At 38.0% G+C, this 25864-nt stretch overlaps 1 long non-coding RNA gene across 2 annotated transcripts in view; it reads right to left on the reverse strand.

Moving 5' to 3' along the window:
* LOC120756204 (uncharacterized) overlaps nt 1–25864 on the reverse strand; it is a 346638-nt gene that overhangs the window by 149401 nt on the left and 171373 nt on the right. For both annotated transcript variants that reach the window (XR_009208096.1, XR_005702053.1), the window contains exon 2: nt 7990–8202. This is a non-coding gene — a long non-coding RNA (uncharacterized LOC120756204). The remainder of the gene's footprint in view (nt 1–7989; nt 8203–25864) is intronic.

Below are 25864 nucleotides of genomic sequence, written 5' to 3' on the forward strand. Positions count from 1 at the left end.
ATTCCATCTGCCCACAGCTGTATGGTGTGGTCTCAAGATTCATCTTTAATTGAGTCGTGTCTTTGACAGGGACAGAAAAAGCTGTCTGAAAAATTACACCTTCTAGGTTTCCCCTAAAAGAGTTTAAATTGCTTAAGCCAAAGCATTTGGGTTGAAGACAAGTTTCTGTATGATTCATAAAACTGCTCTCTTCCTTTCTTTTTCCATGTAAACTCTGATCACCTGCATAGTGGAGAATAAAAAGCAAATCTGTGCAGGTGCAGCATCAAGCCTTACCCAGCACTGCTAAATATTTCAAACAAAAACACCAACTGGAGCTGCTATCTCATAAACTTTTTGTCATTATTGACTACTTTGACAGGAAACACATAAAACAACCTTAGTTCTCAATTAACAATGTATTTGATGTGGGTCTTAGATCAATTTTTTATTAAATTTTGTACAAACACAGTTCTCTAAATATCTTAACATTGCATTAAGGAAGGGGATGACATCATAAATACATATACCATTCAGCAAAAAATAAAACCAGCCTCCAATACCTGTTGGGGTTTTTTTTAAAGTATCTTCAAAAGAGTAATAAGGCATCATTTCATCTATAAATACCAATATCTCTAAGAACTCCTTTAAATTCCTCTTATGTGGATAGTGTAATTATATCAGTCAGTGCCACATCATGCTCCCAGCAGCCCCGGGTTTGCCAAATGATATGTAAAACAGGCCTTTTAATGTCCTTTTAAACCTACTTTATTTTCACTTCCCACCCCCCTTTGCCCCCACTCAGACTCAATTTATAATAGACCACACTCAAAGAAATCCTACTTGACTAGCCAAGGCTCTTTCCAAACCCCAAATCCAGGTTTTATTAAGGAGAACACATTGCTTATGCAACCCCACATTCAGCTCTTGGCATAAATAATTTAACCACAAGCTGACTTGGTTGGCTGTGCTTACAGAACTGAAATCCATCCCACCTAGTTTGTCATGGACAAGAACTCCAGAGAGGGTAAGTACAAAGCAGATCGAGCTTGCAGTGGGGCTGCCTAAGGAGCTCCATCCTCAGCTTTCTTCACAGACTGTCTGCGTGTCTAACGCAGAGGAGTGACAGCACCTCATCACTACAGTTTCCATTGCTTTCTGCTGGCAATCACAGCGCTTCTATGTCCCAGTTTCTGCCACAAAAGAACATCTCATTTCCACCAGGATCAGAGCTCAAGCGGTGTTTGAAGACAGGTTTGAACATTCTTTGTTTGGGCCTTGTTTATCATCCACGTTAACTTCTTTCTGTACAGCACCATTTTCGGTGTGATTGCTGTGCTGCACTCCACCAACTCACCGTGCAACTCACTTCTGTAGCAACAGTAAGGGAGCCAGAATAGTTCACTGGCAGGCTAATTATTTTAGTCTATAAAGTCAGCATACCCTAGACAGCAGGACTGCATATTTTCCTTTCAGATGTAAATTTCACACAGAACTAAAAGGTGGTTTTTTGGTGTTCAGCCTATATAAATGTTCCAGCAATTAGATATTGCTTTTTTATATTTCTGGATGTATACACTGAGAAGATCTTTAACTTTCTTGCTTAGAGAAGTTTCTCAGGACAAACTCTTTTCACAGGGGTCCCACTTCACTGTTCTAACTGTTTGTAGAGGAACAAACTCTAATCAAGGTATCATTCAGCCATTATTAATTAACATATACAAGCATGTACATGTGTATTTTTATAGATATTTATGTACCCACACACAGAGGTATGTGCACATGTGAAAGCTGTCCCAGAACATTTCGGTGTGAAACCCCATACAAACCACTGTAAGCAGTAGGCAGGACAAATAACAGAAGATATCCTGAATTTACAAACCAGGCTTGGGAAAGGATGTTCAATGCAATAAAGGGTTGGCTTGGAGTTCAAAGTTCAAGGGGTTTTTCTCTTGAAAACTCTGGACTGCAAAAAATCAAGACAAACTGTCCTTCCCGTTTATATCTGGCAAACACATATAAGAAACCTTCACCTTATGACACAGGCATTGACAGGACAAATTCACCTCAAAGTATGAAGCACCAAGGTATTACAATGAAAGATATAAAAAACCCCTCATAATGGCAGGAACTGCAGCTGCCTGATGAGAAAGTTCTGACAGTTCTTTTCAGTGATGAAGATTTATTTAGAGGTTCAGGTATCCATAAGTTTGGATGCTTGTCTGGACTTCCTCACTTGTGAATAAATACGGGATTTCCATCATCACACGAAAGATAGCACAAAAGGCTGGAGGTAAGAGAGCTGTAGTGAAGATGAGAATCTGATGGTATTTTGATATTCTGCTATTTATTCACAGAAAACCCAGGAAACAAAGGCTGACAGCTTGCTAAGGAAGCAGGACTTAGCAAAGACAAATTGCATTCCCTGTTGAGATAGATGAAGATTCTAAATTCAATACAAGGTTTTGGTGGAAAAATTAATTTGGCGCTTATTTACTACCATCTGTTCCAGATAGTCCAAGTGTGAACTAACAACCTAACACTGACACATGAAGGATTTGAAGCTGTAGAAGTAAACAGTATGGAAGATGATTCCTGCCTTCAGGAAAGACAATGCCTCTCAAACATACCACATTCTAGGCCATGACCACGAATTAAATACAGGATAAGTTGGTTAAAAATCATACCAACTAAGACTGTATAATTTCAAAGTTCAACTACAATTTTAATACAATTTGATTGCATTTGCCATATATTAGAAAAATATTTGAAAATAAAGGGATCAGAAGAAGGGGAGACAAGTACAGAGGAAGCATGCTTAGTATGCCCTAGGAAAAAATCCACATCCTGAGCATGCTCAAAATTGTTATTTTTCACTGAAGTTCACAGAAATTGAGAAAATTCAGAATTAATTCCAGTGAGAGCTTCTTCAAAACATTAGAGAGCAGCACAACATTCTCCACACTAATATGGCTCGGTATGACAAAAAATGATCAGTCCCAGCCCACTGCTACATTTCAGGCACAAGAACTTCACTCCTGCAAAGGTAAAGAAGGGGAAAGTGCTGCACGCATTCTTTACGTCCTGAGTGGTGAGGCTCCTCTTTCTCCCCCAGTACTTCACACATATGCCCCTAAAATAACAAATCAAACCAGCAACAACAACAAAACAAAACAAAACAAAAAAAACAACCACACAAAAAACCCCCACACACCACAGCCTAACCAAACAGATCAAAACAAACAAAAAAAGACTTATTTGTTGCAGAGCTAACAGGTAATTTGAGTGCCAGTGTCTGCTCTCGGTACATAGAGACCCATTTTCCTGGGAACAGGTAAGGCAGTGAGAGAAGACCCTGAGAAAGATTTCTTTCAAGGACTTTTTTGACCTTCAGCTAAAACATGAAATGGTATTACAAGTAGCATGTCTGTATCATGAAAGATTTAGCTGGAAAAGCCTTATCATCACACTCACTATCACCAATCTTCATTTAAATTAGGTACCCAGTCTGATGAAATATATAAGAGCTATCCGATTTTAAAAGGAGCAGTTTTATAATTTCAGAAGGCAAATCAGAGATTGCATCTGAGACTACCTAGTGGGAGCTGTTTAGGGAAAAGTCTTGATTGGCTAAAGGTTTTGCAGATAACTGGGATTTTGTGGAGTGGCTTGATGTAGTGACTAAAAAAGGAAAATGAACTCTAACTATCCCATGTGTGGACAGATTTCCTACTCACAATTGGGCCTTCTTCTCAAGAAAATGCTGCTTTCAGTTAGTCACAAATTTAAGAGCTGACGTGGGTTTTCTTTTTTTTTAAGAGCTCCCTGCTCTATGAGAGATAATAGGATCATCACTTTCTTGTGTGTTTACTCTGTTTCAGTGATCAGTAACAAAATGCAGGCAGAACTTTGCAAGGAGTGTAAACAGGCCACAATCCCATGGATTTACAAATAAGTGTGATGAATCCGCCAACAAACCTGAAGTTAACTGTCCAGCACACACTTAACAAGGCTCTAGAGGTAACTAGATATCCCATAAACCTGACAGCAATAGTCACAAGTGCCATATCTTGTAAGAGTGGCTTACAGATCACAAAAGTGAATAAAAAATTGAGTTTGTTAGAATTAGGGGGGGAAATTAAAGTGGGAATATTATGATCTCAATGACGCTGGGAAGGCAGTTCAAAAAGTTACTTCAGATTTTATCTTACTACTATCTGTCCTACTATTTTTCAGGCATCTTTAATTTATTTTGTTTATCTTTTTTTCATGTCTCACCTATTTCTTTAGCACTTCCACAAGGAGAAGAAAATAAATCACCACTATCTGAAGCTTTTTTTACAAAAGGCTTCTATAAGGTTGTAATTGAAGACAGCAATTTTAAGTCTAATAAGTCTTTTCTGCTACATTTAATACAACGTGATTTATTCCATACACAGCATGCTTGATTGAAATATCAGGTGTTTCTATCCCTTCAGCTGAGGGGTGCCTTGTCTGTAGGACTGCTTTTGTCCTTCAATTTTACAAGTTCCGGACACAGCCTATAGATCCCATTCACTAAGGCATTCAGCCACGTAGGACTTTGCCAAACTGCACTGCTTCAATGCAGAAGTTACTTGGCTTAGATATATCTTAGAAGTTAAGGTTCCATTGTCACATTTTTCTTTTTCACCTACAAGTAGTTCTGTTAATTCCCAACTCAGCAGCCAAGCTATTGATTAGGTTGGCGTAGGTCAGCCCACCCTGCAATTCCAGACTCAATCCTTGCATTGTTTTCCAATAGCTTGCTTTATTGATTTCATGTTCTTGGTTTTGACTTTAAGATCTTGCTTTTAGCTTTAATTCTGTCCTGTGTTCTTTGCTCAAGTTTTATTTTACTGTTACCTCAAACTGTCCAAAGAAACTGCAGTCAAATGTCAAGTTGTGTCTTCTGGGCCAAAAGGGAAGAAACTAAATTAGATAGCAGTAAAAAGGCACACAGGGCCTGTCAAGCACTAGTTTCAGAATACATATTTTTCAATCTAAGTGCATATTATGCAATATCAAAAGCAATCTCCATATCAATCATTGTACCTTTCTTCTCCTCTACTAAAACTTTAGGGAATCACTGATCCTCTCTGAATAGCTCACTTGGTGACCTTTGATACCTGAATTCTTGAAATGTTTACTATTTATGTGGATTAATTAAAGAAAGCAGTCCAATTTTTTACCGTCTCACATTTTGTTGAATGACGTTTGTGCTGAGAAAATGGCAAAATCTCATTACTCTTCTTGGGCAGAACTTTTGCTCACTTTGTCCTATGGGGAATTAGGCACACAAATCAGACTTGAGCTGTTGGTTTGTGAGGACAGAATGGGACCCTTACAGCATGGATGGTTCCAAAATATGAATTTGCATTTTACAAAAAATCCAGCAGTAGTTACTTTTGCAGTTCTGTATTATGCTTCTGCAGCTGAAATTAGCGTTCTCTCAGTGCATTTAGTTTGTTCTATTTATTTTACTGAAAAAGCATGAGAGATTTGTGTTTGAATAGTTCTAAATATATATTTTTTCATTGAACAAAAATATTGTTTGGGTTGGTCAGTAAAAGCTTTCAAGAAATGTATGCTTACGGAAATGTTTATTTCTGCAAAAAGAAATATTCCATTATTTGTGCTGCTGACAGTCAGCTTTGTTGTAGTTCCAAATGAAAAAGGGAGTATGTTGATTAGAGAAAATACAGCTATGTTCCATCTTCCTCCCTTGCTTCAGTAAGAGAAGAGCTTTTGCATATTAATTCTAGGACTGAACAGCTGCATTCCCTAGAAAGCTCCATTCGTTGCAGCACTGAGACCCTGAGACCAGGCAGGAGGGGAAAAAAAAAAAAAAAAAAAAAGAAGTGGGCATAAAGCTTACGGTAGACAGAGACACTAATTTTGCAATTCTTTATTTCCAAAAGGAACAGTTTTGATTTTAAAGACTGCAACTAGACTTTTCTGTATGTCCTATCACAAGAGTATTCCAACCATCTGATGAGCAAAAGGAATCCTCTTATTTCCATTTCACATAAAGGCAAACAGAGGCATAATGTGATTATTTACTAGGCTTAGAAACATATTTACCTATAAATTTAAGTCTCTATTCTACGTAAGAGCCAAGTGATTTGCCCAGGATTACACAAGAGCCATGGCACAGTCAGAAATAATTTCCATCCCAAGCTGCCACTTCCACGTCTTATTCTTCACAATGAGATTCATGCTTTTGTCTTCTCTACTGTTTTGTTATGTTACATAACTTTAAAATACACTGAAAGCAGAGATACAGAGCTGTTTTGACAAGAACTGCAACCAGGGCTTTGGTATGATATGCTCATCTATAAAAATCTGTGAAGACGGAAGACAAAGCCTTCTATGAGGCACTGAGCATTAACAGTACCTTAAGTTGCTATGTTTGAAGCACAGAATAATATTGACAGCAAGAAAATGTTATAAATTCTTGTCTTAGCTGGATGCCATACGTGTTTTCTGAGTCTGTGAACTGTGTCTGCAGCTGGTGACTGCCCCTGTGATCAAGTGATGTGAATGAAAATAGGTAGCCTCCTACAATGCTTCAGAGGGAAGGATTGGTGAGAAGCAGGAAAATCTCACTTCACTCACAGGACATGTCATACTTAGTCTTCCTGGCATCACAAGTGCAAAGTCAAACCAGAAATCTTATATTAGAACAGACTGGAAGAAATTTTCTTGATGAGGGTCTATTAACACTTGACATTAGAAAACACAAAATTCCTCAGCTGAAGGTCCAGTCCTGGAAACATTTCACTACCAACATTGATATGTCCAAGCAGATGACAGGGACTACTTTTACAAGCAATGAAGCTGTAAAGTTTCACAGTATATTTACCTAGTTTAAGAGGATCTCCTGTTTCCAAGTTACTTTGGCCACTGACATCTATTCCTACACGTACAAATGCTCCAGAGCCATGTGGTAAATTCAACTAATGCAATTACACAGACTAAAAATACCTCTCCAAAACACTGTTGTTTATGATTCAGTCTGCTTGAATTCAGTCACCAATGTTCTGCTTAATATCTACTAGCAATGCAAGCAATGACAACAAAACCCTTCATCACAATGTTTCAAAGATTGCCATTTATCAATGGTTTAGGGAGAAAAAGAAGCATTATTGGTCTTATTAAATATAATAAATGCTTCCTGACCTTAAAGTTAAGGAATTGGGAGACAGCTGTTGTTCACATGAAGTTACTAAATGTCTTTAACAGGTCACACTGCCTCCTCCTCAGCAGGTTCACAGCCACCAACCATATTGACCTAGTCTCCCACCCAGCCTTGGAGAACACCTGTGTGCTTCACAGCCCGCAACGCATGGTAGAATGCCATTTTTCTACAGCTCACAGAGTCCCATTCGCAGTAGCTGAGTATTTGTTTTCTTCAAAAAACTGTACTATGTACTAGCAATAAAAACTGGGAGCTTGCTTAGCTGCTTTCTGGAACTTCCAACAGTGTTTTTATACAGACTTATGCTTAGTCCTCCTCCCCCATATGTTTTTCTTCTTCTAAATTAGAACTTAATGGAACTTTTGAAAGGTAGAGTCCTAAGTTAAAGGCAAAGTAACATTTTTAAAGCTTATTCAGCTGCAGCTATGAGATCACACGGTAAACTACCAGGAACTGAAACCATGCAGAGGAGAAATGTCAACTCTTAAGAGAAAATGTATTTGAAAGAATTGCGGTTAAAAAGAAAAAGAGGGGAAAGTAAAAATAAAAAGAACCCTAGCATTTCCAGAAATGCTGCTACTTTATATCAACCTTCTAAAGGACTCAGATGAGCTCCTGTCCCACAACAGATGACACGAATTGTAAAGAAAACACACTTTGTCTTTGCTTTTTTCCTTTTCTCCCATTTTCTAACAAGAGTTCCTGCTCAACTGGCAATTAGCAAGAGCACTAATGGTGTATCATACTGTGTTCAGGAAAGCAAAACCAGCCATAGAAGAGAAAAATCATACCTTCTGCAGAGTTCTTTCACAAATGGTTTTCGTATTTGCTAGTTTTCACAATGCAGCATTCCATCTCCTGGAGCATTTTATTGTGAGTAAGAAAGGTTGCTGTAGAACTTCTGTCTTGTTAACCAAAATCACCAGGAGTCAGCGGGCCTCAGCTCAATGCACCCAACAGCCATGGTACCATTTCCACAGTTCAGTTCTTCTTCAGTATTACCCCTACAGATTTAAAAAAGAGCTATAATGATTGTGACTGTCACATTTGAAACCATGCTGTAAATTTCTGCAAAGCTCTTCCGTGAACTTTCTGCACAAAATAATTTCAACAATTTCAGCCTAAGTATGACAAGTGCAGGAGCTTTCATCAAAATGCCTCAACTCTGTGGTGTAAGCCCAGCTTGAAAAACTTCAGCATCAATTACACTCCAAATACACAAAATTTTAATGTCTGGAGCAAGCTTGAATTTTCATCAAACATAAGGCTCAAGTGATGTTTGACTGAGCAGCTCAAGAGGGCTTCTTTTAACTAGAACACCAAAAACATGGATTGCCAGAAATTTGGTGAGAAATAACCATTTCCTACAACATTTAAATGAAAGAGTTTTCTTGTCCAAAGTACCCTTTTCACAGTCACAATACCAGCCTAGGTCTAATTAACAGCATTATTTCACTATTTATGAATATATTGTATAGCTCTTAGAAGGTAAACTAAGACTCTCAAAGAAAAACAGACTGATTATTTTAAATCAGTTATAAGGTTAAAATTTTATGTATGATCAGGTTTCTATGACTATATTGATAATAGAATTTTTTAAAACCCTCAGGTTTTAAATACTGAAGTAAATCAAGTATTCTTCATCAGTATTCATTTCTGAAAGTATTAATTTTACTTAGAAAGTCAAGAAGATCATGGACAAGTTCCCAGATGTTAATTTAGTTTACTTTTTGAGTTTGCCATGTTTGGATTTTGGGCAGCAGCAGAGGGGAGAGGGCTTTACTTTTGTTATTGCCCTCAGGAAAAAAATGTGGTAACTGTTTCACAGTTTCACATCTTAAGCTTCCTTGCAGGTTTACTCTACTCCTAAAAGACAAGATCAAAATTTTATGCTTTTAAATTTTTTATGTTTTTATACCTTTTCTGGATAATTCATGTTTAATATATGTTCCAGGTGTTTGAAAGGGAAGTATATAATTTGGCATAGACCTGCCACACACTTTTGTCTTGCTGAAGACAAGCATAGTATGTTTGCGTCCTTAGCTTAGCTGAATGGCAGATTTATATTGATGTCAGAGGATGAACAATTAAAAGAACCATCCTTAGTAGCGACCATATCTGAAAGATATTAGTGAGGACCAATCACACAAAGCAGGACTAAATTCCTGCCAGGCTTTTGAACTGAAGCCATTGAGCTAACTGGCATTATGCACAGAGGACTAACTACAAACTAAACACCGCTTTGCTATTACAAAGCAATATTTTACTGCTTTCCCTTGACTAATCCAGATTTATCTGTATTTACCTGTTTTGGCATAGAGGAAGGGAACTGCTTGAAGCACCACTTTTTTCTCTGCTCTATCGTCTGCTTTCTTACACTGGATAGTGTCACACAGTCCTCAAGCTAAGGGATGACTTCTGGTCAAACAGGTATAACCACACTTTCAGTTTCCACATTAAGATTGCTGGACATAAAACAGCTTGGATCTGGAAACATCACAACTGCCAGGAGGCAGAGTGTGTTAGCTCCATCTCAGCACTGCTCTGATAAAGTTACCTGGTAACTGCAGGGTAAACATGCATCTCCCTTTCAAGAAACTGCACACATACACTTGGGGCTTTTTGGTTTTTTGTTTCCCAGGCTTGAATGTCAGAGTTTACACCCCTAAAACTTTGGAAAAGGGCTTAAAAAAAAAAGCCAAGCAAACCCAAAGACTCAGAAGACTATCATATATACACGTACAAGATGATGTTAGGTAGAACCACGGAAAAGTGTTCAGTGTCAGAGGAAATACACTTTAGGGAGCTAAAAGGTCAGGAAAGATGCAGAATTCTCAGCATCCACATGAATAAGCTTGTTCTGTTGAAAACCAGCTTGTCATGTACCTCACTTGTTTATTTAACCAAGCTTCATGCTACCTGAGCTGTACTGAGGGGTAAGTGCCAGGAAATCAGTGCCTGGGTTCACATGCAGATCAAACATATCCCCAGCTGACTTTATCCACCTCATTTCTGGGCTATTTGATTTGAGTTACTATTCTAAATGACTCACATACTTAATATGAAATGAATAGCAAATAATATAATTTTTCTTATCACAGTTTCCGTACCAGAAATAACTGCAGTCCATACACATTAAACAGAAATCATTGCTACAGGAGGCTGGGGGAAGGTATGCAAAGCAAAAAATACAGACAATCATATAAAGATTATAATCATATTAAGTTATATAAAGATTATAAAATCCTGGTACTACTCATTGCATTTGCGCCACTGTCAGCATATCAAGGTTATGGTTGTGAAGCCCAAACTCAAGTGAAACATAAAAACAAGAAAACTAACAAATATACTGGAAACTCAGACAGGTCTTGAACTTTGATCCTGGTACAATAAAGAGACTTTGAGGTGCCACAGAGATATAAATGACTTAAGGGTGTAGCTACACTCAGTTTAAATGCTACTAATACAAAAAGAAGAATAAACAAACCAACAAATATCTTTGGAATCCCTAGATTAGAAGAATAGTTAGATTTGAATTTATGCAAATAATTAAGCTTGCTTAGTGCTTCAGAAATAATCACCCATAGCAGTGACTTATCTTCTGACTGAGTTGCCAAGTGCAAAAGAGATTCTATGCTGGGGCACTGCAGATAGGTGTTTCTCAGTGTTCATTCACTTGTAAACACTGGATATTTCTGTAAAATTGACATTTTCATCCCTTCCAACTGATTCATTACAGCCCCAGGTCATTCAGGGTTAAGAAAAAAAATAAAATCTATAGCATTTATAGCTACCACCCCCCAGTTAGTTTTATAAGGGTAGGAATATTAACTTGAAAGCAGAAATTTTCACAGGCTATATGCCTATAAAATCAATGTGCTGTGTCTTCCCCGCAGTCACAACCTTCAAAAGCCCCTATGTTCCTATTTTTCATAAATTCTTACTTACTGGAAATAAAAAGTCAAATCAAACTTGGAACCAAGCAAATTACCTGGTTTCTGTTTACAAGATGTAAAACTGCAAAAGGAGCTCTACAGGTGAATGAATATTCTTGCCATTATTCCACAGAGATGTGTTTAACTTTGTATGAAACTTTACATGTAACTCAGATTTTCTACTCAGTAAATAGTAACCCTACATCCCTTGCCAAAACATGATCAGATTTTCTTACTAGATTACATATGCTTTACATTACTAGAAGTCTCATAGGATTCTTTTTAAGCATATGAGAGTATTTTCATGCTAAATTATAGCCTCATTTAAAGTGAAAGGATTACAACACAAAACATGGTACAGATGCTATATAAAGTTACTGAGATACATCTCAAGACAAGAATGCTTTTTCTCTTTTTCTTTTATCTTTAAAAAGAAAAGTATAAGATCTCAACCTGCTTTTAGGGAGCCTGATTTCTCAAGAATACATTGTCTGTCAGTACACTCAGGTCCAGCTGCTGGGATAAATGAAGGCTGTCTAGTGCTGTGCTCAATTGTCCTTGTGCTGCTACTCCTCCTCATTTTTCCTAATACATTTTTTTCATTTCAGATTGAGAAAATCTAAAGGTAATAATTTATTTTCACTGAACTAAGTACTGATGTTTGTGGAAAAACAAAACAAAATTATAGTCAAGCTTTCAGAGCCTAATGAAGCAAAAAGGACTAGAAGTTAGATGCGGGTATTTCCCAGGTATACCATGCTACTCCTGACTGCTTGGCTACTCATCCTCTACTCCTGCCTTGGGGAGCTGCACAGAGCCTGGAGTGCTGGTCTTGCCAGTCCACTCAAAGCTTAAATTCAGCAACTCTATTGCAAGAAAGATTTTGCAAATGTAAAATAGGTTGTGTTTACTATTTTCGTGAAAACAGACACGTGATAAACATTTTTATGATACTTTGACCCAGGATTAGTTGATTTACAATAGAATAGGAGAATAAGGCAGTAATATAATAAGGAGTGCAAAAATGTGAAATATAGAAGTCCTCAACATATCTGAGTGTCATTCCAAGTAAATGTTTGAATTCCTACACTAGGTAAGATTTAATTCTAGAATTCATTATCAGTCACATAGTGTAGAAAGTTTAGAGATACTGAAGGAAGTCTATTACACAAGGGATATTAGTACCTTCTGAGAACTCAAATCCAGCCTGAAAGAAGAGACAGATCTAACTCATTTAATTCTTTTTTCCCTCATAAAGCAAGAAACTGTGATATCAAAAGAGGTAAACAGGACTCCCATCCTCTGAATTAAACCTCAGGAAGCAAACCTGAGGGTATCTTATCACAGTTGTCAGTGACAAGGCAGAGAGAAAGCCTGTAGGCCTGGTTGGACTGCTGCTATCAACTGCAAAATATCAGCAATTTAAAATGTCTGAAGTGCATGGTGTTTGTACTTTAGTACTGCATATACTACTCCTCCATAACCATTTTAAAATAACTCTTTTATCTTTATTTACTTCACCTGTAATTTGAAACAAACAGTGTTGCTTGCTGTTGTACTAATTAAAAAAAAAAATTAAAAAAAAAAGGACCATTTCAAAAAAATAATTCTTCCACCCCTAAACTTTGTTTTACATAAAACTCTATATATATGTTCCTTCAGGGTCCTCTGATCTAACTTGCCACAACATAATAACACAAATTACATATTTCACTGAGCTTCTGAATAGCATGATCTGTGTCAAAAATAAGATTTACACTTTCCGTCCTGTCACAAAATACTTTCGATTGCACTCATGTGGGGCTCCCCAGGTCAACACATCTAATCTAAATAGTAGCGGCTTTGCTGTCACCCTGCAAAGCTACGGCAAAGCAGGAGAAAAAAAGCCCTCTTGTAATCCTGCATCTAAGTTTGTAAAGGTGTCAGAGGCGTAATTTGCATCATTCCATCACCACATACCAGAACAACAATTCCCGCCAAGCACTTCCCACCATGGTTCCCCTCAGAGCAACTCTCAGAGGAATACCCTGTTTATTATTGCTATGTGGCAAAAGACAACACGATGGCAGGTGTCAGCGTGGCTCAGGATTTGGGAGCAAGCTCAGAGCACAACTATTTTGTGAAAACCTTGGGGAGGTGCCCCTGCACCCCCAGGCCCGAGGCCAGGCCTAGGCACGGCCCGCGGTCAGCGCCGCAGGCCATGGCGGCCACCGCAGGCCTCGACATCACCCCAGCCCCATCTGCAGCAGCAGGCTCTCCTCACGGAGCCGCCCGGGACCTGAGTGAGGAGATGTTCCATACAGGATATTCAGAATGCAGTACTGCATACTACTGCTGGATGCTGAGCTCGTTATTTGCAGGCTGCACTGTTACTTTTCTGAAAGAACGCGTGGGGCTAGAGCACTGCAGTATCGCCTTCCACTACATTTCAGGAACACTTTTCCATCTTTTTTACTAATTGATGTTCAAGCTTCTTCTATTCCTTATTATGTTGTTATTCTTCTGTTGAAGAGCACCGAGCTAGCCTTGCCATCATTTCCAAGGTAGGCTTTCATACCTACAATGTGGTCTAAATTACCATGCAGGGGTGAGGGGTGCTGTGCTCTGGTACAGGCTCTGGGCTGGCACAGCTTCAAAGACCAGAAGCGGGGGCTTCCTTTCTCTGCCCCAGAGAAAAGGTGAGGAAAGACAGAAGCTGTGATCGGGACACGCAAACAATCACACGGAGATGAGAGATTTTGCAGGGCAGAGACGTTCCTTCGAGAGAGCCTAAGGCTGAGCCAAGGCTGAGAGCCCCCCTGCCTGTTTATTTCTTACTTTTTATACATTTGTGGGTCTGGCTGCGGATTGGCTTCTGGAGTTATCACCTCCCAGCCGAATGGCCAGACCAATTGTCAGCTACAATTGTTTTCAGGTTAGAAATATGCAAACAAAGGACAGAGAATGAAAAACAAAGGATTTGTTTATGTTACATGTGTGAGAAAAGGCAAAAACTGCTCCTAATATTGTACAGAAGCTAAAAAGTCTGACTCTATCTTATGAACAATCAAAAGGCTTTAAAAAACTCAGAAAAAACAGGGTGACAAGAAGCTGCAAAACTTTTTAAGAAACCTCTCAAACCAGACATCTACTAGCTATATAGACTGCTCTACAAGAATACATGAACACCAAATGACTGAGGATGGAAAAGAAATGCATGTTACCTGTTACCTCTGCCACAAAGAAAAGACAGCAGCAGGTCTTTGGTGTGGATTTCAGTGCTTCAAAAACAGTAAAATCATGCAGCTTAGAAAATACAATGAGGAGAACATAGCAACAGACCATTCTTACACCTTAAAAGAGCAGAAAAGAAAGAGAGAGGCCCCTTTCAGACTGTAAAGAGAGTATCTCTAGCGTTTTAGTTAGCATCCAAGACATCCAGCACTTAAATGGAAGGAGGAAATTCCAGCTTGAAAAGCCAATTAATTTCTCTTCCTATTCATTAAATCATTCTAACCCAAACCAGATTATTTGGTGTGATGGTTAGAATTTTAGCATATTGACTTTGAAGTCTGACCTCTAAGAAGTTTCTAATATGTTAGCTCATGATGTCCATCTGCATAATTTTCTAATAGTCCAAATCCACTGGATATTTTTTCCTTGTTTTATACTATGTTGTATTTTCATCCTTTGAGCTGCCAGATAGCTAGATCAGGTTACAGATGTCACTCAGTACAAAAAACCATTGCTTACAGATGACAGTCACAATAAAAACACCTCTTCACACATACTGAAGAACAAACAGAAGCACAAATAAACCACAGTTCAAGGAAATTTACATCTCTTAGACCTACTCTGATAAGAAACATTTGTGTAACATCAAAGAAATAATTCTTGCTCAGCCAGTCTTTTGTATCATTCACAGCACACATATGCACAGAGAGGTAAACTACACACCTCTGAGAAGAATTTTCTTTTATTTTACAGATCTTCTGACTGGTCCTGTGGACTGTAGAACTCGAGGCAAGCAGTGTCATAACAGTGATTTATTTATTTTTACGCTGCTCTTTATCTCATCCCATCTACCTGAGACCAGAATTTGCACATTTGTAAGCCGGTCCCTGGCTAGTAAACAGAAGTTAACTGCTAATAGTATTAGCAGAAATTCACTGCTAGTAGTACTAACACAGAAGACAGAAAAGCCACAGAAGAGAAAAAGGTAGCCATCTCTGCTGTTCAGGATAGGCCATTTTTCAAGTCCCTTTAGCAAGTATAATTCTAGATTAAATAGGATAGAAATTCATAATCATAAATCATCGCTAAGTTCTCAGACACTTCAACATGAATTAAGCCTTGCATTGCCATTATAGAACCATGGAATACTTCAGGTTGGAAGGGACCCACACAAGGATCATTGAGTACAAATGGAAATCCGTAAAGTTTTCATTTGTACCACAGTGCTTCATTTTAAAAAAAAAAAAAAAAAAAAAAAAAAAAAAAAAAAAAAAAAAAAAAAAAAAAGGCACTGAGTATTTTCTTAAGGTGGAGTAAGAAGGACTAAGAAAACATAAATGGTTTGTAGTGTACATTTTGGTTTTCTTAGAACCACTTTCTCTGTTCCCACTGAATCCATCAAATATTACTTTTGCAAAAACAATAGTGACACCCTTGAAACAGAAAACGTTTAAACGTTTCAGCAAGTGGTAAAACCTCACTGTGAAGAGCAAACAAAAACTATGGTTCAGTTCTACCATTTCCCCATCTTTCTTAAAATTTATTGCAAGTTCTGAATTTCCAGTGATAAGACCCACACCTCCAATAGCTCACAACTATAAAATCAAGGCTTCTGTTCAAGCAACTGCTTAGATAATCCATGTTCAGAAGTTAGGTGGAACTGCAAACATGAAGTCAAGACACAGGTTGACATGCAAGATAATGGCCTGATAGAACTTTCCTTCCTCCTTTCCACTACTGCTACAATTTTTCACACTTACTAGTCTTTTAAACTATCCCTCAAAAACTGGATGCAAACTGAAGAAGGAGGGATTCTGCTGCAAAACAGGGACAAGACCAGGGAACAGAAATCAGCAGATAGAAAACAGAGGAAATGGGAGAGATGCACAGCATTCCATGGAATAAAACTTTTTTCAAAATTCTATTTCCTTACTGAGATATTTATGCATCTTGCAGTACAAGACAAACCCCCTATCTTACACAAACATCATACTCGCACTGTAATTCTGTAAAATCTTTAATATAAAATCAGAAGTTATTGGAATGAAAGTACACCGCATTTTAGTTCTTAATTTAAAAAGTGAACAGAAGCTTTTGCCTCTCCTTTGTCATAGAATAAAAATAAATACCCAAACTCCAGGTTCTGACCACCTTTACTATTCTTTTTCTAATGTTAACTAGAAAGTCATAAAATCCATTAAATCCTTTGAAGCTGAACTCCTCATCACATTAAACTTGAAAGCCAAATGCTGGGGAGACATTATAAAAGAAAAAGAGATTTCTATTTCCTCATTCAAATGGATACCAAAAAACCAACACTGCTGATTCTAAACAACAACTAAATTGAAAATTCAAAAAATATCTGGCAATACTTGTCAGAAATCAAAAGCAGCTACAGGATCTCTGGATAGAGCAAAAAGAAATAATAAAAACAGATGTTAGAGCAGACAAAATATCCTGGGTTTAGGAAATGAGACACAGCAGGGATCACGATATTTTAATCGGTCACTACTTATTTTCTGGTTCCTTTCATTTAAATAATGCTTTCTGATATTTGCAATCTCCCTCCCTTTGCCTTGGTGAACACACAGACAAATCACAATTTTGTCATCTCAATTAGTGCCTTTAAAAGAATTTACAGAGGGACATTATACCAGCAACAACCCAGCTGCTAACACCAGAGTCCCCAAAAACATTTAGAAGGAACAGTTTGGACTTGCTAATTTATTTATTTTTGCCCAAAGTCTAGCACCAGCAGTTCTCCCTAATCCAGATTTCCTTTTCTCAAGTGAACAAGTACATGAAAAGCAAGAAAACTGGAGAGAAATGCAGTATGAGTGGAGGGCATACAAGAAGTAACTGAAGACTCATCACATGGTACAACTGTACCTATTTCAGTGATTTTGTGCATCGTTGTAGTCCTCTCCTCCCCTCTGATGCAGCATTAAAAGTTTCCCCGTATTACTTTCTTCTTTGCACATAGCTGATACCTCCTGTAACAAGTTTTATAAAGTAGGGTCTCTGAGGGGACTCTACCAATTTTCTTTCTATTAGAGAGGTACCATCTTCCAGTGGTACATATATGCCCACCACAGAAGTACACAAAATACGAAAGCAAGCAGTAGACTCTGATAGAACAGGAGTGGAAAAAAAACTACAGAAAAGCATTCCCAGAAGAATCCAATTAGCAATTTTTTCCCCTGCTGATTAACCTAAGGAGAGCCAATTAAGCATCAGAAGTAAGAATAATAACTAAACTTACTGGAATACCTATGTACTAAAGAAACATTTACTTCTGTCAGCAGAAGGTTATAACCAATTAGATTTGCAAAAATAGGTTTGAATTGCAGCCCTTTTCCCCTTGAATAAGTCCAGTATACTTGTTGGAGCCTCTTGAGACACATAGGTACATGGAGCAAACTTTCCTGACGCGTAATTAAATTAACTGAAATAAATAGCTTTAAACTCTTAATAAAATAAAATAAATCCCAAACTAAAACCCCTTTTTAGGGTTCCATTCTTTCTTTGTACCATCATCTGAGGGGTTTTCTCCTCTAAGCATCTGGGAGCCATCATGTCAAGCTCCGGATATTAAATGTACATGTAGTTCTCTGCAGCCCTAATGAGTTACAACAGAGGTCACAGTCTCCACTGCCCAAATGTAATTTGAACAATTCCTCACAACAAGAGTTGTGACACACCTGTGTATAAATACTTCTGACAGTAAAAATGACAGTAAATTTTGCTATTTCTCCTCTATTCTACAGCAGAAAAATCCAAAACGGCAATGTAATTTCCCTTATCACTGTTAGTATCTGTGACTTTTTCACATTTCCTGCTCTGAGTAAATTTTTATGAGAAAGTTTCACGTATTTTCATAGTAAAAACACAAGATGTGAAATATATTTTGAGAGCTTGGAAACAATCCAGCTACTTCTAGGCAGTAATCTTAAGTCTTGAGATAACAATAGGCTTCTCTAAACCATAAACAGCATGTTGCTTTTCAAGTAACTATTTTTTTCTCTACTATAACAGTGAAATTAATATCACCCCCCATATTTCAGGGAAAATAAGAAAACATATTCAAAAACTATTAGATTAAATAAAACATGGATAAATGCTAACTTTCTAGCATGGCAGGAAGACAAGCTGAACAGGATCATTTCTGCCAAAACCATTAGCAAATTGCCTTACGGTGATTGGCTTGGCTGCGGGTCTTAGGTTTTATGAGTTGGGGATTTTTTTTTCTCCTCTGCTTTGTTTTGGTTTTGACTTTCTTTGAGGATGGAGATATTGGGTAGGGGGAGGATCAGGGAGTTACATTAATCCACACATAGCTTGTAAGTTAAGTCATTTCTTCTGGATATTTTGCTACTTAAGTACATCTGGCTTTGTTTAATGTCAGTATTTTAACTGAACCACATTTTTGCTGCAGTAATCTACAATACAGTAATGAAAATCTTAAAGGAAGCAGAGGCTAAACACAATTCATCCATTTCTGCCCATTTCACACTGCTGCCACAGTCACTGTGTAAAGGTGTTTTTGCCTCTTACTACTTTTCTGGAAACTGGCAAGACTGATATTATAAATACATTATAAACATGCATGCATGTAGGTACACACACATCTTCATGCCACTATCTCCTTCTGGTTTCCAGCAAGTGCCCTGGTTTTTTTGCTGTTTAAAGAATTTTTCTGCATTCTCCACTACGTGACATCATTTGCCATTATGTATATCCCCTTCTGGAAAGCAGCCAGAACAGATTTTTGTGAACCCCCTTTCTCTGTCCCACCATAAACCCAGTTTCAAGCCCTTCCTTGAAACACTTAATCCTTCTGCTATTGTGAACTGAACATCAGGGAGGAATCTGAAGCCATGACAACGGTTTGCTTCTTGAAGACTCTGCTCTGGGCCACTCTGGAGGCAAACCCACTGCCCAGGCCAAACAGTTCAATGCACTCAATAACACACTTTCTCCTCTCTATGGGGCACTGGGTTTAATGCCCTCTGTTTAATGAGGGAATCTCACAGTGTCTGAAATTTGGGTTCACCTCTGTTAAATGCATGGATGTCCAGCAGTTGCTTTGGAGTTTGACAAAGGTTCTAAAAGTTCCATCCATCTTTCCAATTTATGTGAGACAAATTGGTATTTCTGACATGGTAAATTCTGGAGAGTGAAGACTGTGCAGAATTGTCTGTTTGCAGCATTTAGATTCTTCTGTTTTGTCAATTTCCAAATGGTTCAAATTGTAGAAATTTCATCATATCTAAACAGAACAAAAGCAAGCCACAAAATTCAGGCAAACAGCAACTTAAAAATAATGATAATAAAAAGAAAAAAGCCAAAACATGACAAGAAAGCCTGTAAACCTCAGGTTCTAATTTCAGAGGCAGTACGACAATAGTCCAGAATACTGCATATTAACAGATAACAGGAAATTCTTGGATATACAACATGTGATTCAACCTGCAGAATTTACCAACATGTGGTTTCGCTAAGACATTTGGCCTTTCTGAAAGGATCATGTACATGTAAATCCCAAGTAATGCACAGGGTAAAAAAATTAAGAACATGGCGAAATGCATCATCGTGAATAGAGATCCATTTTTTTTCTAGTAAAAGCAGTCTTTGTCTAACCCACTGAATATTTAAGACAGTATTTGTTTGACTTCCCCTTTTCCACCCACTGGCTAGAATAAAGCATGAAGTGGACAAGAGGTTTTTTGTGAGAACTTTCATGGGTTTAGATCAGAATTAAACTCAGAATACAGACTTTCATCTAGATTCATGGGTCACCACTTCAAAGATTCTTCACCTAAATATGATATTTGAACTGCTGAACTAACAAGACAACATACAGAGCCCTGTCAGTCAGCATGAACATTCCTTTTAAAAGCCATGAAAAAACAAACACTCCTTCAGCAGCAGAGATAGGCAGAAAGCTGGATATCCCAGGACTAATGACTTGGCATTGAAATCCAAACAGAAGTGGAGAGGCAGTTTGCTTTCTCAGAGCCTGGCTCCGGGCAGCACGAGGCTGAGTCGTGCACAGGGTGCTCTGCAAACTCTGCTGGCTGCCTGGATTGTTTGTTCTTCCTGTGAAACGAACTCTCAGAAAACACAAGGTACAGGGAGTTAGTCAGGGAGAGAGCAAAATCAGGATATGTAAACAAACTAATGAGATGAGTGCAAACAGCAATAGCAAACTGTGTTTCAAGACGTGTGTAACCTATTTGGTAATTTCAGGCCACCTTAACAGCATCCCTGGTCTCCTTCTCACTGGGGCTTCTGGGTCCTAAGCAAAGCGAGTAGATGAAATATTTTGGCTACAAAACCCCTCCTCGATAAATCTCCTAAGTTAAAAACATGCCAGCACTAAAAGTTGTCTCTCACACCATATAATTGCAAGCGCATCCTGCAATGCTTTCAGTGCTCAGCAAACAAAAATTTTGACATATTTTATATTTGTGGATGTGAAAAAGAATGTGACATTCCATCTCCTTTTCCCAAAACTAGGATGCCAATGATATGGGTGTCTGTTAATGCTGTTCCATTACACACTTTCTTATCTCCACTGACAAGTATTTTATGAAGACCAGAGGACTGGAGAAAACTTCTGACTAGAGAAGGAATGGCATAGCACTGCAGAAAAGGTCTTGGGGGGAAAAAAAAAAAATCAACCAAGCCCTACAAAACCTACCAGACCCCTAACAATGGGTGCTGTTGTTGTTTATACAGTTGTGCCATCTTTCCAGGTGCCCTGTCTGAAAGCAGCAAAATCACCCTGCAAAACAGTATTTTTGTTCCTGTATATTTTGCCAGTGGACCACATGACACAATGAAGTAATAAATAGAGCCCGTGGGACCAACAGCAGCCAGAAAAGGGCTTCTGACATTCTCCCCTGAGTAAGGGACGACTAAGCCCATTCCACCCATCATCTCCACTTCTCCAGAGACACAAGGTGCAACGACATCTACTGTTTCTAGTTAAAAGTGATTTTCTTTTCCCAAGAACAGGCACATCTACAGGCATAGAAGAGTAGCATTTCAGTTTACTATGGGAAACTGAGATTTGCTTATAACCACGTGCATAATTATTAGAAGAAAATTGTTTTCAGCTTTTTATCTTTTGGTATGCCATCATGCTACTACCCATGGAAAAGCCTTTCCATTTTCAATCTTTTGCTAATTTTGAATTATAGTTTAAATTCTACCCCACATGCAAACACACTCACTGTCACTCATACTTTAAAAAAAAGCAACTGCATCTGAAACACCAGTCAGAAATATATTTCAAAATATTAACATAATATTTAAATGATTAATCTGTGGACTCAGTTCTGAGACCAGCTTCTTCACAAAAAGAACTCCTGGTATTTCTTTCTCCTTTTTTTAATTCATAAGAATTGTGTCTAAGTTGTCAATTTTAAGTGACCTGAACCTATTTACATGCACACAGCAGAGAAGAGTGTTTATAATGGCTCAATACAGGCAGCCCCATGAAGCAAGCCAAGCATTCCTGCTGGTCTTACATATAATCAATGAGCCTGCAGTGCATTCACTGATGAATTGGACAATGAGACTGAGGGTCTGAGTCATATTCAATCAACTCCATTTCCAGCAGCCTGTCAGGGATGATGGCAGATCTATTTTGCAATGCTGTACACATCTACCCATTTGGGAAAATGTGTTTTTATGTGTATATGTGTGTGTCTGTGTGTAGAAATGTGTGTACATATTTAAGATAAGTGTGTTGGTGTATATATAAATAGATGGATTTGTTCAAGAGTACATTTCAATGCAGCTCCTTGTTTGCCTTTTCTTAGTAACTGCATGTTTCCAGCAACAAGAAAATTAAAGTACAGAGAAGCATATTCATATAGCTGTAGCCGTTCAGACTGAAGATAAAAACATTACAAGAAGATGGTAGATGCTCAGCTAAAGAGATGTGTCTCAGGGGCAGACCTCTAAATGGTCTATTAGATAGGATGAGATAGTAAATCTAATTTGCCAAAATGCAGGCATGCTCATCAACGTTTCATGCTGTCAATATTCCATGCTAGCTTGCAGCCTTGATAGAGTTCCCATAGTAATGAGCCTGAGCGCTTGGGAGGATTTGGCTATTCTGTGTAGTCACCCTTTGTCTCACCAGTGAATTAGAACTCCAGAATGTGCTCCACACACTGGCTGAGCAAACAGCCCTTCAGGTGGCAGAGCTATGGCAGCTGGCCACTGACGTAAAATACAGGAACAGTTCCAAGAAATGCATGCTTCCTAGGTTTTCTGTGCTTAAAAAAAAAAAAAAAAAGGATGAAATTGTTTAATTTTTGATGGTTTGGGGTTTTTTGTTTTTGTTTTGTTTACTTATCAAAGTTCCAAATAGTGTTTTCGAAGGAAGTAGGCTGCATTATCAGAAACAAGCATTAAGAAAAGTAGTGCTGAGGGGGTTTTTTGTTGTTTTGGTTTTTTTTAAACATGGGGATTCTCCTCTCTTCCTTAATGTTTCTTAAACTAAAGTTTTCATTTCTGAAACTTAAGCCTTCACCAAATTCAGGTCCCAGATCTTTCTGCAGGCCTGCTTATCAGACTTCAGGATTCTGATTTCACAATGTTTAAGGCAGCATCCACTTCAGCAGAATATTTTTAGAAATATTTAACACTAATTTAAACAAATGTTTCTAGCAGAACGAAGGTACAAACAAAACAAAAGAATTACAAAAAATAGAGTACAATTAAAAAAAAGAATAAAAGAGTAAAAAAATAGCAAGTACACAGGGTACTGGAGTGACATGTGATACACTGACCAGTCCTATCTTTTGTTTCTGAAGGACATTTTTCCAATTCCTCTTGAGAACTATAGATGTGTGCTTTTGTAGGCCACATTAACAGTGTACCAGTGCCAAAGTGGGAGAAAAACTTTCTGGAGCACAATCTCACTTCTTCAATCCTACCTGCTCTGATGCACATGAAATTCCCTAGTGAGTTTACATAACCCATTAATCCAGCAATTTATTAACCCAATGCCAAAAACGTAGGTACTACGGGCAGTGGAGGAGCATGGGCAGAAGCAGACATATGTAGTCATAAACTCTCACAGCCAGTCACTTCGTTTTTACAGCCTGCTGTCCACAATCCTGTCTTATCTCATTTCGTAAGGCAAATCTGCAGAAAGAGGGTATCTGGATGATACTATTCTATTCTGGTTATAAGAATAGATGTCCTTTTCTTACTCTTATTTGACCCAGACGCAAATGATGGGCATGGTCCAAAGTGAGTGATTTTTCTCTATCTCACACCCAAATAAAGGGTCCTGAAAAAAACCCTTTCAGGAAAAAAAAGGAGTTAAAAAAAAAAAAAAAAAAAAAAAAAAAAAAAAAAAAAAAAAAAAAAAAAAAAAAAGTCTCTACCTGCACAAATCCAGGAACTGGCCATTCTGATGCCACATATCCAGGAAGTGGAGGAAAACTGAATCCCCTACACTCAGCAAAGAGAAGTTTGTGCTGTAGGAGATACCTAGCTGACAGCATCTGTAGGTGTTACCATGGGATTTTCCTGTGAGGAGCACCACTCATCGAGGTTCAATGTAAGGTTGTTTTGAGGTTTTTTCTCACCTTATGCCTAACATCAGACATTAACTTTCAGATCTATTGCAGAAAAGCAACTTCTGGATTTATTGCCACTCAACAGGAATCAGGCTTGGAGCAGAGGAAGTCCAATGACTTAAAACAATGATCCAACCCTTATTGGTAAAAGAGAAGCAAGTTATGGGGTATTAAGGCAAAACTGAGGACCACAATACTACAACATCATAAATTATCCAAAGTCCTTCCAATAGCTTCTGCAAATGGCTGATTTTAGCCTACTGTTACAGAGAGCTATAATATCATTAAAAATGCATGGTCCTGGTCAAACCTGTACAGAGAGTCATATTAGCTTTTACGTATGTGTTGAGGACCTGACCTTGCTTGCCATTTAACTTGAAGTTAAAAAAAACAAACTCTCTGGTATTGACAAACTTCTTGAAGATTTGTACTTTTTGTATCAAGATATCATTTTTACCAGTAAAGACATAAATCAACTTGATATAAAACCTAAAAGAAAGCAGCAACAATAAGCTTATGGTGTGAAATAAAAATCACCTGCATTTCACACTGAAGGAATAAAAAAACGTTTTCCCTCTACCTCTGACACTTTTGCAGGACTGAGTCAGCACAGAGCCTATACTAAATGATGTTAAATGTTCTTTAAGGAAGAACTTCCACCAGGATGCTGCGGTAAAAAATCAGAAAGATGGCTGTTTCATAAATGACCTGCTCAACACACTTGGAAAAAGCAGCTCACATACCTGTATTCTCCAAATTGCATTTTAACCACACAAAATGCTTTCACTTTACATTGTTCTAAGATAGCACAGATTTTTCAGATTCTACTGGGGTAGATGGAAAGCTTATTAATGTACCAGAAAATCCATATTCTGAATGCTGAAGAATATGGCAGAACAACATGGGATATTATGGACAAAACAGTATTTCTAAAAATTAAATCATAACCCTAAGTAGAAGGTGGGTTTTACTCTGTTTTATACTGAAATCAACAGGACTTTTAACAACCTTGAATTTTGCTGGTATTACCAAAGCCAATGGTATTTTATAAAAACAGTATGCTTTTTAGTGCTTTCTTATATCCAAATAGAGCACACAGTATCTTCTCTCTGGGAAACCAGCAAAGGAGCCCTTAAATACAAAAACACTTCCTCTACTTTGGTTAGTGACATCTCAGCAAGAAACTGGAGACAGATTCTCCTAGGAGATATCTGAACAGCAGGAAGAGATTGGTTCATACTTACAATATTTCAAAACAACGAAGAAAGAAGCATGAGGCATGGAAGGAGAATTAAATAAGGAGGTAGCTCACATACGTTTCTGGGTGAGCCACAAAGAGAAAAAAGGTCAGACAAACTGCATAGAGGTGGTAACAAGGAACTGTTTAGAAGCTACCCGAGGCAGTAAATAAGGTATGAATTTCAACTTGAAAGGTTTATCTTCAAACAACACTTTAAGGTATGTGCAATAAACATGAGGTTCTAATGTTGAAATCCATTTGAAGGGCATTTGAAAACATCTGATGTTCATGTTTTAGTTTTCAGCAAGGCTCTGAAGTTTTATCCTGCACTTTTATCTTTACCTGCTCCTTACTGAGTTTGTAAGAGCCCTCATTTTTCTAGTTTACAGTCCTCTGCCTTGTTTCTTTTGCTGGGTAGCTGACTCCTGCTCTTGGGTTGAACCATTTCTTGTTACTGGCTGAAGAGCATTTGCAGTTTGTCCTTTTCTAGCACAAAGCAGTGGCTCTTGAGTATGTTTATTAGTATGAAGACTACCCAAGCCTCATACATTCACCACCCAGCTTTTTAATTCCCATTTTAGATTGTGTCACAGTTCAGTCAACAAAGGTACAGCAAATTTGCTTCAGAATCATGCAAAAATTCACTAAGCCAAATTACCACCAATAAATAGCC

The sequence above is a fragment of the Hirundo rustica genome, chromosome 8 (genome assembly GCF_015227805.2).
Source record: "Hirundo rustica isolate bHirRus1 chromosome 8, bHirRus1.pri.v3, whole genome shotgun sequence".
Lineage (NCBI taxonomy): Eukaryota > Metazoa > Chordata > Aves > Passeriformes > Hirundinidae > Hirundo > Hirundo rustica.